The sequence below is a fragment of the Lagopus muta genome, chromosome 4 (assembly GCF_023343835.1).
Source record: "Lagopus muta isolate bLagMut1 chromosome 4, bLagMut1 primary, whole genome shotgun sequence".
Taxonomy (NCBI): Eukaryota; Metazoa; Chordata; class Aves; order Galliformes; family Phasianidae; genus Lagopus; species Lagopus muta.
In genome coordinates, this window is record NC_064436.1 from 45,990,166 (window position 1) to 46,006,611 (window position 16,446).

The 16,446-nt window shown below is 42.1% G+C and overlaps 1 protein-coding gene across 13 annotated transcripts in view; it reads left to right on the forward strand.

Annotated features, from left to right (window-relative positions):
* LNX1 (ligand of numb-protein X 1) overlaps positions 1-16,446 on the forward strand; it is a 104,680-nt gene that overhangs the window by 23,279 nt on the left and 64,955 nt on the right. For 2 of the 13 annotated variants that reach the window (XM_048943187.1, XM_048943200.1), the window contains exons 1-3: positions 2,450-2,541; positions 4,280-4,416; positions 11,235-11,492. The exons of 1 other annotated variant lie outside the window; for it this stretch is intronic. The gene's annotated coding sequence lies outside the window, so the exon portion shown is untranslated. Of the gene's footprint in view, positions 1-2,449; positions 2,542-4,279; positions 4,417-11,234; positions 11,493-14,155; positions 14,341-16,446 lie in introns of those variants that run through there. 10 more of the 13 variants (XM_048943188.1, XM_048943189.1, XM_048943190.1 and 7 more) reach the window with 10 other exon arrangements.

The following is a 16,446-nucleotide window of genomic DNA, read 5'->3' on the forward strand; positions in this document are numbered from 1 at the left end:
TGGCAACCAGCCCATGGCAGGGAGTTGGTTCTAGTTTATCTTTAAACTCCCTTCCAACCCCATCCATTCTATTATTCTGTTATTCTATGATATGCAATTTTGTGCCAGAGATTTCCTTTGTAATTAGGAAGAAGTCACTAAGTTTCTGTGCCTCAGTTTACTCCCTTTTAAAAAGTGAACCTGCTGCTTTCCTCAGCCCCTCCATCCATGCCTGCTGCTGGAGAGACATCCAAAGGTACTGTGCAAATGGTTTCTTCCAAAAAAAACCAAACATGCAGGTAATTAAAAAAACAAGGGATGGCACAGAACTGATGTTTCTAATGCTTCCATCTTGCAGAAAGCACTCACATTGTCCTGGTCAGAAATCCACCCGTACTGTGAACTTTGACAAGATAAATATAATTGTCCTGGGATTGGTTATGCAACAAGCTTGCTTTGCAATTCAACTAATGAATGTGCTGAGAGCCCAGATTAATCTTTTAACTTGAACAATTTCTCCCAAGGGAGAACATATATAGCCTGCTCTCTGTAATATTATCCCCTCACAACGGCCAGAGTGACTTTGCCACTTGAATGTTTGTTTTGCTTATGTATGTATAGCTCATGTTTTCACAGATTTTTTTGGAGGAGGTGGGAGGCCTGGAGGCTTCACTTGAGATTGTACAGCTGTATCTGCAGGATTTCACAATCAGATCTCCTGCTGATGGATGCTATGAGAGCTCTTTAGTGTGATTATTTTAGCTGCAGGTATGGCTAGACTTTATCCAGTCGGCCTATATTCAATTCTGTGCTCTCTTAGCCCAGCTGTTCATTTCAGAAGGTGATAGTTCTAATTCTGATACTGCTACTTGTTCATTAGCTGAAAACAAAAGATTATTTTAATCCTATGGCTTTAATTTAATTAGGAAAATAACAAAGATTTTCCTAATCTCCTTCTAGAAGATGTATGCTGCAGAATACAGAAAAGACAGTAAATTCTCATGACAAGAAAAACTTGACTTCCCAGAGTAACATCCACTGTGTAAGAATCTCGCTATCTGTTAATTGCACCAAGTAGGCCAACTTTGGAAGTCAGCATCATATTTAAACTGTCACTGTGTAGAGAACTGCTAGCTTAACATTGCTGATTAATGTCTGCAGAGTCCATAGTCCCATTTCCAAGCAAACTGTCAATGGTACTCAGTCACCCCAAGGGAGCTCATAGTACAAGCACTTGGCAAAGTTTCCCTTCATGTTTTGTGATCCAATTCACAATGCTGATTTTCTGGAAAGGGGAAACAAGAAGAGAGACTAGACATGAAAATACTGGCCTTCATTCTGGAGTCATTTCTAAACCACATTTTTTGCCCCAGCACTGGTTCCCATTCTCTGGTATGCCTCTACAAACCAAGATATAGATTCAGAGCAATCCCACATGACCACGATGGTTCAGATACTGCCATCTGTGCCAGATGTGGGTGTGACCTGCCACCATTTACTGGAGAGAAGCCAGGTTCATCTCAAGGGACTCATCTCATTCCAGCTATTCTGTCCACACTACACTAAGCTTCTGATGCCCTTCCTTATGAACCCCTCCCAGTCCTGTTGCCATCATCCATACATGGCAGACAGGAAAAGACACTGAACAGCACTGGAGATTTCTTGTGAACTTGAAAGAGATCATGCAGCTCAGCCCTTTTGTGGGGTCAGGGACATAACAAGAACTGAAGATTGGTCTTGTATTTCCTGTTTGCAAACCATCTGTTGGCTGAGCAAGGGCAAGGGCTGGAAGAGGAGTGACCAACAGCCTGCATGCCCCATTTGTTCTAACCTCATGGAGCTTCAACGAGGAGAAGGCAATATCAGTGAAGGACAGCGTGTCTGGAGGAAACAGTGACCTTTTCAGAGCCTGACACAGACGGTATCCATTACAGTGTTATCATCTAGTATTTGACTATTACAATTTTCCAGTGCATGCTTGCACAATATGTACTGCCAGCAGATGCAGCATATGCTGAAATCACTTAGCTGACATAAATAAACCTAAATAAGGCCTAATACAATGGAGTTTATGGTATGTTGTCCTGGAAATATTTTCAGTAGTGAAGCTTAGAATATCTGCAATTTAAAAGGCCTGATCTTACACTCATTTTGCATAGGCTGAGACAAGCTGTTCAGATTGGTTTTAAAATTAAACTAAGCAAAACATTTGACTTCTGCAGTATATAAGGCTATACCAGGAAATTAGAAGTTTATGAACCCTGACAGATCTACGAGATACTACTGTCATTTCAGTGCAAAAGAATGAATCATAGTAGGAAATACTCCCACTTTTTTATGCTGTTGATGAAGAAATCTATCAATAGATTCTTTAGCTAGCTGTAGGCAAATGAGGGAATCTGTAAATAATGGAGTAAATGAGCTGCAGGTGAAAAGTGATCCTTTTGAGTTCCACCCTAGAGGGTGAAGAAGTTTTAGCAGAGGATGTTCCATTGAAGGGTGTAGCTTCTCAGCTGCTAGGTTCAGAACCAATGAAGTCACCTTCTGGGGAAAGTTTGCTAGGTAAGTAGAAGGAAGTACTAATATAAAATTCTAGAGTATGACTTTAGAGAGGAATGGGTGCCTGAAATAGCTGTTTGGAAGCTGTTTGCAAGCAAGAGAGTAGAGAGCCATTCTTCTGAGCAGAGACTCAGAGTTTGAGAATGTAAATAGGAATACATGTTGTGAGATGAGAAAGGCTATTAGAGCAATCCAACAGAGCTGGCGTGAGAACAAATGAGTTTGAACTGGCCCTTAGTCTGGAAACTTACAAAAGCATCCCAGCAGTGGAAGGGGGGTGAAAAAACTTGGCTAGTTTCTAAATGGGAATGAACTCTACAACTGGGAATGACTGATGTGGTCACCTACAACAGCAGGTCTCTGGGCTTCCTGACTGAGGCAATCAGCCTGGAAGAGACCTCCCCTGTGAGGAAGGATTTAAGCACATGCTTTGCTCTGTGGGGATGTACTTCTTAACGTTTCAGCTTCTACGGCTTAAGCGTGTTCTTAAAAAGTGTATTACACATGCATAGCTCAATGCTACATGTAGACAAAGTCCGGGGCTTGCATATCTGGCCTTGTGACTTCTGTGAGAACCTAGATTCCATGCAGGCTCTGGTCCATACTGTATCCATTGCAGGAGCAGAGCAGTGCCCAAACTTCAACATGGGCTTTGGGTGGTAATGTATCAAGCACCATTGGTAGACTCCTTCTGCATCTCCTTGAGCAGCCTAGGGCAGAGGTGCTGTGATGGGCATGAAAGCAAAGACTGCTGCAAACAAGGCTGAGAGGGTGACTGTCTCATGAGGTCTTACCAGCATACAATTCTTAATGATTTCTTAAATATTTAGCAAGGGATTTTATAATCACCACTAGTAAGTATGCTTTTAAAATACTTGAAAGGAAACAAATTTGCATAGAATGAATTAGAGGCCAAGACCTGTTAGCCATAGATGTTTATATGGGAGGCTGGGGGCTTTCTTCTGGCTGTTTTCAGCGGGTGCCTCCAAATCTGTCCCTGAAGTTTTCTTGCTTCTTTCCTTAAGGGAAAATGCTTATGATTGCTTAAGTCATTGCATTTACTAGAGATACATGTAGCTGAAGCATCAGGGTTTCTTTTCCTCAACTAGAGTTACTTTTTGAACTGAAGAGCATTTTGATACCCCTGCCATCATAATTGCCATTCACGCTCAGGTATCTGCACATCTTATCCCTTCCTTCGTTGGTTTTTCTCTTGGAAATCACTGGTTAAGAGGACTTAATGTAGTCTTTATTTCCTGATGTTCAGATAATTAGTAGAGCTTGTATTTCTAGCAGCTGATACCCTAGTTCTCAAATTGCTCTGACATGGTTCCCTGCTCCCCAGCTGACCACCCCAGGTGTGTGGGAATAAAATGGAGTTGCAGCTGGCAAAGCACTGAGAAGGCCCTGCCTCAGAGCTCTGGTCTGAGGCTTCGTCCTCCTGCTCCAGGGGAAAGACAAGACAAGTGTTTTGTTTTAAACCAGCTCTTAAGAGAGTTTTCTGGTCTAAGTTCAATCTGATTGTATGGCTGAAAGAAGAAAGGAAACACAAAGCAAAGCCAAACTGAAAATGGACTTTGCCATAAGCCGGAAATAAAAGCCAAAGCTTCAAGTTACATTGTTGTCTGAGCAGCCTGCCTGCTCATGTTGCCTGCAGGAGAAATAACTGGAGGGGTGTGGTTCTCTAAATTGCTCAGGTGTATGCACTTCAACTTTTATTTTGCCTCCTGACGTGCTGTAGGCTGCCCTGCATGACACAGCTGATGGCTGCTTTCCTGCAGGGGTGGGACCCTACTGCCAAAAAGCAGTGACCATACACCACTGGGACTCTGCTAGCAGCCAGCACCAGGCACAGCCAGGCCAGATGTGAGTTTCAAGGTTTGCATTCTTTTTTTTATTGATATTCTCAATTACAACCTACCATTTGGTCCAGAGAAGCAAACAGAAAAGGAAATACTCAGGCAAAACAAACAGCTCCCATTTAGGGCAGTGGGGAGAGGATCAGAATTTCAGCCTGTGTCCTAGAAAGTACTGCACAGCAAGGCAGAGGTATTCCTTATGATATAATTAATGATTTGGTCTCCCTATAATCCGATGCAGGGATGAGATGAGATTGCTATGCTTGAATGCTGCTTACTACCTTGCTGGGGTGCAAAAGCGCCGTGTTTCATTCATCACCTCTTAGATGTGTTGTCTTCATTTTGCTAGGAAGATCTGTCTTCGACAGGAATGTCAGATCTAACCAATTACCTGTGGAAATGTGCCAGTTTCACTGCAAAGGCTTTAGCTTAGTGTTTCATCTTCTGGAAACTCATCTCTCAAGAGTTAAAACCCCGAAAGTCTTGTAGAGCCATGCAGTTTAAACATATAACTGCAGCTGAGGTGAGAGAAGGAGAGCTTTATTTGCTATCTTCTGCTCACTTTCTCCTCTACTTCCAATTCTTAATGAGTTCTGTTTTCATTCAGTACTGGTATGTGCAATGGTTGCAAAACTGTGAGTACATGTGAATATATGAAATCTTACAAAAGTTTAATGCGTACAGATGAGCCTGATCGTATTTGTCAAAACAAGGTCCATGTACAGACATGGAAACACAGAGGTCAGGACTGCTGTGAAGGTGCACAAACATCTTCGCTCCCTGAGGGAGATACTTAAAGTACCTCACAAGTTTAAAGCTAAGCACATTTTGAGTGTTTTTAATTAATAGAGATGAACTGTTTGCATTAAGTTGCTGCATACTTATACGTCTACCAAGGAAAAAACATAACTCAGGGGAAGTGCTCACGTTAAAGTTGTAATTCACACTTTTCCCATATGCCTGACACAAGAAGAGGGGTTCTGCCAACAGCAGGAAAGGCAGGAATAGAATACTGTAGGTGAATGTTCTGGTAACTATATGATGAGGCTGTTTCTTCACAGTCTCCTGCAGCAATAGATTAGAGCACACAATCTGTTTTTTACACCCCCCCTAAACTTCTTATTTGTTCAATCAGTGACACACAAAAAAATCAAGATGTCTTTGCTACTTTATCAAAGCAGTACAGTCTATTGTCTCCTGTTGTCAGAAAAGGCAGAAACTATCTTTTTTTTTTTTTTTTTTTTTTTTTTTAAAAAAAAAAAAGCTAGAATTTGCCATCAGGCATTTGGAAAGATGTTGCCTTGCAAGGAGTGGTATCCTCAGTTCTCCAATCCACTTTTCTGAGACTGAGAACTCTTCTCAAGGAAGCAATCTGTTACTAATTTACTATTTTATACTCTTCCACCCAAACCTCAGAGGCCATGTATATTTTCCAAAAATATAAATTGAATCAATCTGGGAAATCTTGACTCTTCATTATCTTTTTCTTGCCACCTGAAAGTACTCATCCTCCTGCTTCTAATTACTTTTTCTTTTCTGTGGTCCTGTTACAAGTGTCTTCCTGTCCCTCATGAGACTTCTGCTTTTTGGAAGGATGTTCCAAGCCTGTGTGTTTGAGCATTAATTGCACCAGAACTTCATTGTAGCACAGACTTGGAAGGCAGAATGTCGCTGGCTCTAGACTGCAATTGTCTATCACAAGAAGAAATTGATTTGTCTTTTGGAAGAGATTTGAAGGAACTGGCATCTTCCCCCAGAATAACTTTTCTTTAGTAAACTGCAAATAAATCTTGCACGCAGAATGAGATGACAGATTAGCCTCATTTTGCTGCAGACTAGGAAATTGGGCAGTGTTGTTTCCAGCAGGAAGGTAAATCTTTGAAGGCTTTCCAGATGCAGTCTCCTCCAGTCTGGCTGCCAAAGGGATGCAGCCAGGTGTTTCTGGAGCCCTCAGCTCTGTAGCCTGGCCTGGGGCAGGCAGAGGCTGTAGCTTATTCTGGGGGGGCTGTCTCTGTAGCCAAAGCTCGTGAGAGGGTTTAATGTATTCCACCTCTAGTTAAAATGGACAGAGTTTTGTCATGTAATATTGCTGGTTTTGTACTTGCTTGAGATGTAAAGCCAACTCTTCCACTGGTATTTTTGCTCCTAGAAACTGGGAGGTGCAACGACTGACTTTCCGCAGGCTTTCCCCAAAGGCTCAAGCTGTGTGTTTAGGAAAGGTCATTGCACAAATCCTATGATTTGAGGGAACTTAACTTGGAACACTTCTCCTTCTTTAAGGGTCCAGGGAATGGTTCATAGGCAGCTTAGGTCAGGTGCAACTGCCTCTCACTGCATGCTGCTGCTTCTCCTCTCAATAAACATCAATTACTGCTTGACAAGGAAATCGATGAGCTAAATGCTGTGAGACTTCCTACCTGTTCAGCAGCCCCGGCAGCACTCTCCTTCATCCTTCAGGTTTACTTTAATATACCTTTACCATTCTTCTTAAAACAAAAACACATTAATAAAATGATAGTTTACATGTGCCAGCAACTCCTTACTGAGAGGTGACAGCTACTTCTCTGTGCGTTTTTCAGAAAATGCATTTCAGAATGCAGGTTAATTTTGGTCTGTTATTGGATATAATTCTAGTTCACTTTCCCTTCCTACAAATACATGATCTCAGATACTCCGATGTTAAACAAAAATATGGGTGATGCTGTTGTTTTGTTTGCTGTTCCTATTCAGAGATTGTTTCTGCTTGCAGTTCTTTGTGCTATATATTTAACTGCACCAGTTCACACAGGATTTTGCAAGTAGAGCTTCCTGTTGGAAAGCAACTTGTAGCATAGCTTTGGGGTTTTGTTTTGTTTTGTTTTTCCATAGTTTCAGCCCAAGGAGTAAGCTGATTGTATTACTGCTGTTTAGAAAACACTGTAGTCTTGGTCCAGGTAAAAAAGTGTGGAAACACTCTTACAAGCTACAACTTGTAGGAAGAAGTTCAAATCGGACAAAATTCTTGTGTGCAGGCAGCAGATCACATATGAACATGTGGTGTGCACTGGCAGGAAGCAGGACAACTTGAGCATGTAATTCCTAATGGGTTTCTCATCACAGGAGTAAGTGCACAAATAATCTCACACCCATCAAACTGGTTCTGGATGCAGATGATAATTCAGCTGCAGAATTAGCAATCTTCTCCAGCTAGTGCTGCTCTCGTGTCCTCACTGATAAAACCTTTGTGAGCCTCTTCATTTCAAGGAGAATGTTATAAGACTATCAGCAGCACGTGTGTTAATTAGTGTAGACCTTAGGTCAGAGTTTCCACAAAGCTCCAATTAAAGCACTGATGACTCGAAACCTATGAGTAGTACCATATGCAGGGTTGCTTCTTCCCAGCACTGAGCAGATGAAACAGAAGTAGGCTCTGGAGGATGTGATGGAAGCTAAGAGCCCAGTCGTTGTCATAAACAAACTTTATTCACTGATACTTTTGTTGAACAGAGATCTTAGTAACTATCGTGACTCATGAGAGCTGAACAGAGCTGCTCCTGCTGCCTGAGTACTTCTTGTTTCCCCATTCCTTCCTATGTGGGAGTCAGCTATAGGCTGTAGTGCACAGCTTGCTCCCAGAGGAGGAGCAGGCTGTATCGTCAGATATTTATTGGAATTGTCAGCACTATTTCATATGAGAGATAACTGACTGAAAGATAATACGCTATTTGTTAAAGACCCAAAAAGCAAACAGTGTTGAGACTGAAAAACAGACCACTGTCACTGGGCTTTGGGTTCAGCCTGATCACTGTGCAATAGGTTTTTTCCCCCCTTTCAAGCAGTGAATTATTTTTAAATGTGAAATTCAGCATTGCAAGAGCTCACAAGCTCGTCTGAACTTCTTCCCCTCAGTCCCTGAAATTTCTCTTTCCAGATGCATATTGCATGCCTGCCCATTATTTAGGAGGCTTTCTGTGGGTTGTGTTACTCTGAAGTTGCTGAAATACGCTTGCTGACCAACCTGCCTGATGTTGTGCCTTCCCTTTTGCAAGTCCCTGCATGTGACTGGGCCCTGGAATGGCCGTGCCAGGAGTGGGTGGCAGGGTGCTTCTGGATTAAGTTACTACAAAGGACAGAGTGACATTGATTTGTACAGTTTTTTTTAATGGGAGCAAATTTTCTAGTTAAATTTTTTTAGGTTTTTTTGTGTGTCTGTGAAAAGATTTTTAAAAAAATACAGGAAGATACATAATTAAAGTTATAGAGATTTACAAACTTGTAACTTAAATTATAAACATGGACATAGTTAAATGGAATGTAAGCAGAATTAAGACATAGAAGATGAAATTCTTCCAGGTGCAAATTCACAAAGTAAAGGATGCAGCCCACTGACAAACTTGAAGGTTTTTCCCTCAAATCATATCTAAGACCACCCCTGTGGCCCTCCTTGTGACAAGAGAAGTTGGGCATCAGCCCCACGAGGACATAGCCCTGCAATGTGGGAGCAGCCACCTGCCCATGCACTGCTCACCGAGCCATGCTCTGGGCTAATCCTAAAAAAGGTTCCCACAGGGAGTTGTGAGAACTCATTAAGTAGTTTGTAAAGCATTAAGAGACTTCTGGATAAGAGGAGCAGCTCTAAAGGCACAGTGTAATTAAAGCAGTGCTAATAGCAGGGTTATCCATCATCTGTTCAGCACTTTATTGTTATTAAATATTATTTCATGGTCACATGTGAGGAGATGCTGCTTAGTCTGAGGGTGCTGTGGCTGTGTGGGAGGAAGGGCTGGGGGAAGTCCTCCCAGGAATACTTGCTGGATGGTTTGGAGATAGGGCTAATCCACATTGGCTTTTGAAGGAGTCACCCTCTCTGGTATGCATAAACGTGTTCGTTCCACTCAGAATCTTCCCTAATGAGTGCTTCCAGTGAGATAGCATCAGTGCAGGCAGATGTCCCCCTGTGCTGATGCTCTAGCTCTCATTGAGTTTTGGCTGAGTTTTTCTAAGATCATAAAGCCACGAGTGAGTCTGGCAAATCATTCTTCATTGTTACCAACATGAATATCACTACAAAAATGCAATAGATTTGGTGCCATGAAAGAGATAAAAGCTACTTCAAAGCCTTTTATGGGGTGCCATGTTTGACTTTATATTTTTCATACCTGCTTTTGGTCCTGCAGATTGAGAATTCAAGTATAAATCTTACTTGATTTCTAAAGACCCATCATTTTCAGGGTGTGGGAAACAAAACAGTTTAATCAGAGCAAGTAGTTTTCTCAAAATGGCTTTAAATTAAGAGGAGAAATTTGGACTAGATGTTAGGTAACTTTTTTTTTTTAACTCACAGAATAGTATGCACTGGCACAGGCTGCCCAGAGAAGCTGAGGATGCCCCATCCCTGGAGGCTGGATGGAGCCCTGGGCAGCCTGATCTGATGGGTGGCAGCTTTGTCCATAGCAGGGGGCTGGGTGATCTTTGAGGGCCTTTCCAAACTAAGCTATTCTATGATTCTATGCCCCTTATGTTTCAGCCTCCTACACAGTGGTAGCAGCTTGTAGTCATCCTGAGGGTCTTCTTTATCCAACATGCCTGGGTCACTGAGAGGTTTGCCATGTTCTTTAAGCTAGGCAACCTGGAGAATGGCTGAAGAGAGCATGATGCAGGAACAACATCATCTTCTTTTCAGAGTGGATAGGAATATTTGGAGTTGGGGACATACCAAAAAGTGTGTTAGCTGGTTAGCCAGAAAAGAAGAGGCATGCCAAGGAGGAAATTTTTTTGCTTAGGAAGGTACCCCTACTGTAGGTATGGGCCTTCACTGTGTCAGGGATACCCTGCACAGTAAGGCATGGAAGGTCAAAGAGAGGAAGGGAAAGAGAACAAGGTTTTTAGATTACATATCAAAGGTTCAGTAGGTGGAAGAATTAGTAACCAATATTTCCCCATGGCTTTTCTAATGTGATGTAACTCTAGCATTGTTTTTCCATGAGGTCTGAGTATGTATAATTCCCTTGTCCTTTTTGTTTTCTCTGTTATCCAGTGTGATTTAGGTTCATTATGTAGCTTTGCATTTTGTTGGAACATGCTATTTTTCTCTTTGCTACCCAGACACTTAGCAAGCCTTGTGGCAACGGTGATAATTTAATGTGTATGGGAAACAGAGTAGTAGTGTAACTCCCCATGGAGTTAATATCAATTGGCACCATGGCCTAAACACCAAATTCATGAAGAAGGTACAGAAATACAAAAGAAATGTGAAACAAAACACATTTTGCACTTTACTCTGCATTTGCAAGACTTTTTGTCTCCCTGTTATGATGTACCTGCATAGGTGCATATATGCCAGGGACTGCACTGTCTGGACTGGGGGGCTCCAGGCTAGAGCCCCCCATAGCTCCAGAATGGTTTGTGGATCCATGTTTCCTCAACCTGATGCAAAAGAGGAACATGGACAGGTGCATGTCCCCACTGCATCTCTGTCTCCAACAGCAGATGCATCTGGAACAGGGACCAGGAACAAGCACTTTCCTGCAGTTTACAGGGATCCTTGTACCAACTGCTTGCTACCAGCACCTTCAAAGACAGCTGGGGTATGTGGTTGTTCAGCCACAAAATGCACTTTTGTCATGAGGTCAAATGTCTAACAGCAGGCCTCTGAGGCTGTCTGTCTTGTCGAAGTCAGCTGGAGCAATCAGCCAAATCAGAGAGGTAATGCACCTTTTGTTACATAACTAGCCATACAATTTTATAATTTGGTATGTGAAATGCCAATGGCATTTATTATGTCAATTAGGATGAGCACATGTTTAGGAAGCATTTAAGAGTCAATCATAATTGCTTGCACTGTCTTGCTTTGGCCAGATGATTGACTTCCTCTGAGGAGGTAGAACGTGTGCGCTGGAGAAGCAGTTACCCACTGCCTGTCTGTCTTGCTGCAGCTCTCTCCTTTGTGTGTGGAGTCTGAGCCCGTGGTTCTGCTATAAAGGGTTGGTCCAAGCCTGAGTATATCAAGCTTCAGAAAAAGCAAGAAGCTGGAATTATTACCTCCACCAGCACGGTGCTTGAGTGCTTGAGGCATGCTAGCAACTAGTCTTCTCTTTCATATTACCTTCTGCTAAGGTAAGCTCACTCATAGGATGTGCTTCTTGTAAGTGTGGGAATGTTAGCCTGTCAACATGTACTGCCTTATTCAAATGCTCTTTTTGGTCAAATCTCATCCAGCTGTTCTTAATATCCTTAAACTACTTCTGGGCTGGAATTTCTCATTTCAACATGCTGAGTAAAGTTTTGTAGCCATGAAATCGTCAGAGAGAGCAATTAATGTTTGTGTGGGTGTGCGAGAGACAGACAGATGAAAAGGCAGGACGTATTTCCATACATTCCAAACAGAAGTTTCAGATAAATAATTTCACAACAGAAAAAAAACTTTTTTCCAACACTGGTTGATTCTGTAAATTCCAGCATGAGCCACAGAGTCTTTTCAAACAATCTGGTTCTAGTTTTTAAAGTTATTGTGCGTGCATCACAGTATGACATTTCTGTTAGGTTTCACAGCTTGAGTCACAACTTGAAAAGTTGGGGTTATTCACCTTCTGCACTGTACTGTCGGATTTTTGTATTCAGTGGAAACGTTTTTCATCACTAAAGGCTGCAAAGCGCTTTGATTCTTATAAGCTCTGAGAAGGAATTTCTGACTAATAGTAACTTTGAAAAATCAACAGTCAGAGAGCTGGGGCCAGGCAAAAGAGAGGTTTTGTATCTCCTGTTTGTTGTCCTAGAGACAGTCTGTACTGATATGCTGAACTTTTAATTATTTTCCTCTAAGAGCCAACTCTGCTAATAGAATAATAGAATTCTATAACAGTTCTCTAGCAGTCTTGCTTAGAATCCTAAATTCTTATCCGCTAAATCAATATTTCCAGTATCTCTGACTCATCTCTAGCTACTGATGTTTTACCTGGAAGTTTGCATCTCTTCTCTGACCGCTGCAGATCTCCACTAGAGATTGTCTGCTACTGATTACAAGTCAAGCTAAGGGAAAATGCTGTGACGCTGCTATTGGTATAACAGATTTTAAAATAAGGAATTGGAAGAAAAAAAAAAAAAGAGAGAGAGATAATTACATGTGGGACAAAAGCTGGTCCTAAGACATTAAGATAAGCTTTTTATGTGCCTAAATGGTTTATAGCCTTCCTATGACAAGGTCTAAAATCCAGGAAAGCTGATTCATCAAACTGACCCAAGGTTAGTGCCAATTATTATGCAATATTCTTTATCCAGATCTTTGGACTGTGAATTGTTGTGTCTTTGCATGGATGATGCTATACAATGTGTGTTACTGCAGTATGGGTCATTGTGTGATGTCTTCCAAAACCATTATCTAGTATTTTGAGACAAAAGGCTGCCCAATAGCCTCTACCATAAGTACTACCTTTAACAGGAAAGTCATTGCAGCCCATAAAGAGCTTCAGTCAAGTAGATGCAATTAGCAGCACAAAAATACAGTGACTAGGAGGCCTGCTAGTAAGGATATTTTGCTGAAAGATAATGAATTAAACCAGCATTACAATTTCCCTAATTGAAGGCAAAGAGTTTTATATGAACATTCAAATCTGAGGCCTCATTGTAGAACTCCAAATATTGAATGATTTTGCAACCTGGATTCTCGCTGGGGCAGCTAGTTCTGGGCTGTACTGAGCCAACCCCTCTCAGCCTGGGTGCTCTGAGCTTCTGCTGGAGTGAAGGGATCTTTCAGCTCCCTCCCAGCTGACATCCTGGTATGGGTGAACCACTAGATGGGGACAATGCCCACAGCTCCCATCCTGCCCACACTCAACTGCTGGGCTGAGGAGTCATGAAGGAGTTAAATCTATGCAGGCTAAGGTGCAAAGTCTCCCAGTAATTTCATGCGGTTCCTCTGCAACACTGGGAAGCAACAAGTCCATCTCCTGGCTCTCAGCAGAACAGGCCGAAGATTAAGAAAAGGAGGAACTTTCCTTTGTTATTTGTGGCATGTTCACAGCTAGTATGGCAGAGGAATGCAAGGGAAGAGCATCTCTATCAGAGTAATGTTGTGGAACGGTATCCCTTTAGGTGTATAGAACATCCCCATGGCCAGACTGCACCCTGCCTGTAGCAGGCAATGCCTTGTTCTGGGGAAGGACAGTGACACAGTGCTGTAATTGTAGTCCAGATAACCAGGGCAGGATAGCTGCTGGCAGCACCTCTGCCTCCCATAGTGCTGTGTGATGGGGAGACAGGGCACAAGAAGGCAGCTTCTTTTGAGCAGTGGATAGAGTACTTGTGATGCATGTGCACGGAGTGCAATAGAGCAAGAATATTAATAAAATATTTATGTACACACTATACCATTCAGAAGCCATTTTCCATTCCCATATCAGCCACTCATTCCCATGAGTCAGAGGATTTTGCTGTTCCCAAGCCATCTTGTTGCAGGTAAACTCCTTTACCTGTTGTACAGCTTTCTTCTGCTTTGCAGTGGCCATGCTTTTCACCTTTGCCTTTCACCATTGCAGATGTGAGCTGGTTGCTGCCCTTCCAGGCTCTGCCTTAGTTTTTTCTTTGGTCTTCAGGTGCCTGTTGATTACTCCCACTGCTATCTACTTCCCTGCAGCCTTTCACAACCCAGTTTTTTCTCTTTCAGCTCTGGCTGCTCATTCTGTTCACATGCTGTTCCCCTGCAGCCCCTCCAGCTCCTAGTTAATGTTTGACAAGGTGGCCAGCCAGGTGCTGGAGGTGCTCTCATTCAGGCTCTAGCTTGCTTATCATGGGGACATGGACCACCTGTGCAGCCCCAGCACAAACAACTCTCTCTGAGTTGAGATGATGCCCTTGCCTTGCTGATGGCAAAGGTGTGGGCACCAACTGCAAATGGAAGCAGGATTTCTCCTCCCTTCCCTTCTCCTCCTTCCCAAGCATGTGCCTCAAAGAGGACACTTTCAGCCAGGTAATAATTGCCTTTTTTCCTTTTGCTGTGATGCACCATCTGCAAGTACAGAGTTTCTTGATCAAAGTGTGCTTAGGTACTGATGTTAATGCAAGATCAGCCGATCAAATTTAAATCCTCTTTTCCCTCTCTTTTATGCTGCCCAAGAAGAACTGCTGAACATCAAAGCTCAAAGCTTCCTAAAAGGACGTGAAATTAATTATATAGCTGTGTTATGACAATGCATAAATTATTAAAATAAAAATGACTGCAAATACTGCAAAGAACTTCTGCCTCTGGCCAAATCTGTGTCACAACTCAATTCAGCACCCTCTCTGCTAACTCTTGGTGGTATAACTACCTTCCAAAGGCTTGTAGTGATTATTTCATTTCTTGTGTCCAGTAATTTAAGAAGGTTCATAGTGGGGGACCACTGACCAGATGAGCCAGAAGAGGCTGGTAGATTTTTTTTTTTTTTTTTTTCAGATTGGAAAATAAATTGTGTTATTGTCTACTCTGAGATTTCTAAATCATACAGGCTAGAAGATTTGAGTCCTCCTAAACGTTCAGTGCCTGTTATTAATTAACATGGATGGTTCTGATTCTCTGCACTGCAGCAAGTATTTGTAATTTATGTAGACTGTAAATTCAGCTAGAGTTCCCCACACTCACTCTTTCTTATTAGCAACGCATTATTAGCATACTGGGTCCATAAAGAGTGTCTGTAATGTGACCAGAAGAGTCTGAAAACTTTTAGGACATAGTACAGGGCAGAACTTGTGCAGCTGAATTCTTATACCTTTTTCTTTGATAGTCATGATAACCTCTAATCATTGAATTGTTAAGGTAGGAAATAAGATCATTTTGCTAACTATCTACCTACTACCAATACTGATACTAAACCGTGTCTCTAAGCACTACGTCTACCTTTCCTTAAGTACCTCCACTGTCACCTGGACAGTGACTCCACCACAGGCTCCCTGGGCAGCCTGTTCCAATGCATCACCACTCCTTCTGAGAATTTTTTCCTCATATCCAATCTTTCTTGTAGTAAGGAGCTCAAAACTAAAACTTTCTTGTAGTGAGGTGTGGCTTTACCAGTGGGAGATGATCAGAAGCAATGCATTTGCCATTGCTTTTCCAGAGTGAACACACTAGGCCTGTTATAAGGTAGCTTACATATATTTCAAATTGTGTCTTTTATCTTAATGAGATTTATTCCAGCTTGCTACATGCCCTCAATACCTTGAATATTTCAGTGATGTCCTCATCGCTCAAGATCACTAGATATAAAGTGGCAGTGATCAGATCCCCTACTTTTCCTTAGGCAGCTTACCCCTGCCCAATTTCTCAGCCATTTGAACTACAGGATTGCTAGGAGTAGACACAGTGTGTGTCTAACTCTATATCTGTTCAGACCATTCTGAACCTCTACACATGTGAGGGATGCTGACATCAGTGAACACTCCACTCTAGTTCTGCAAAATGCAGCTGCTAGCAGATCAAAGCTATGCAGACCAGCATGCAGTCACCCCACTCTGTGGAGAAGCTGGCTGAGAGCTGTCTAACAGCAGTAACTTGGGGGACCCAAACTGCCCCAGCTCAGCATCAGCAGCTGGATGTGGCCCCCAGGACCTGGGTGTGATCAATGCAAAGACTGGTGTGCTCAGCTTGTGTCTGCTTTCAGAGATTCCTTGAACTATCACTATAAAGTGCTCCATTCAGCACTTGTACAAGTTACATTCTATGGGAAAAGTATCTTTGAATGACCCTAGCAAGACTGGAATGAAAATAATAGTGCTGTATTGTTCAAGCTACCGCGATGTTCTTGTGATTTATTTGTTATTTTTATTCATATTCCTGTTGGTGTGGGTGTGCTGCAAGTTTTTCAGGATTTTTTTTCTTTTTTTTTTTTTTTGTGACTGCTTTGCTACTTCCAGAGTATTTCAGTGTCTTCTTTCTTAATTAGGGTTGTCAGTATGCTAGAATGATATCTTCTGTCTTTTTCTTGTTTCATTTTGCTGTATGTCACTTCAATAGAGCCAACTAATACTGATTTAATTCCTAGTTTAAGACAGCAGTTCTTTTTCCTGCACAATTCTTCTCAAAGACACGTACACAAAACTC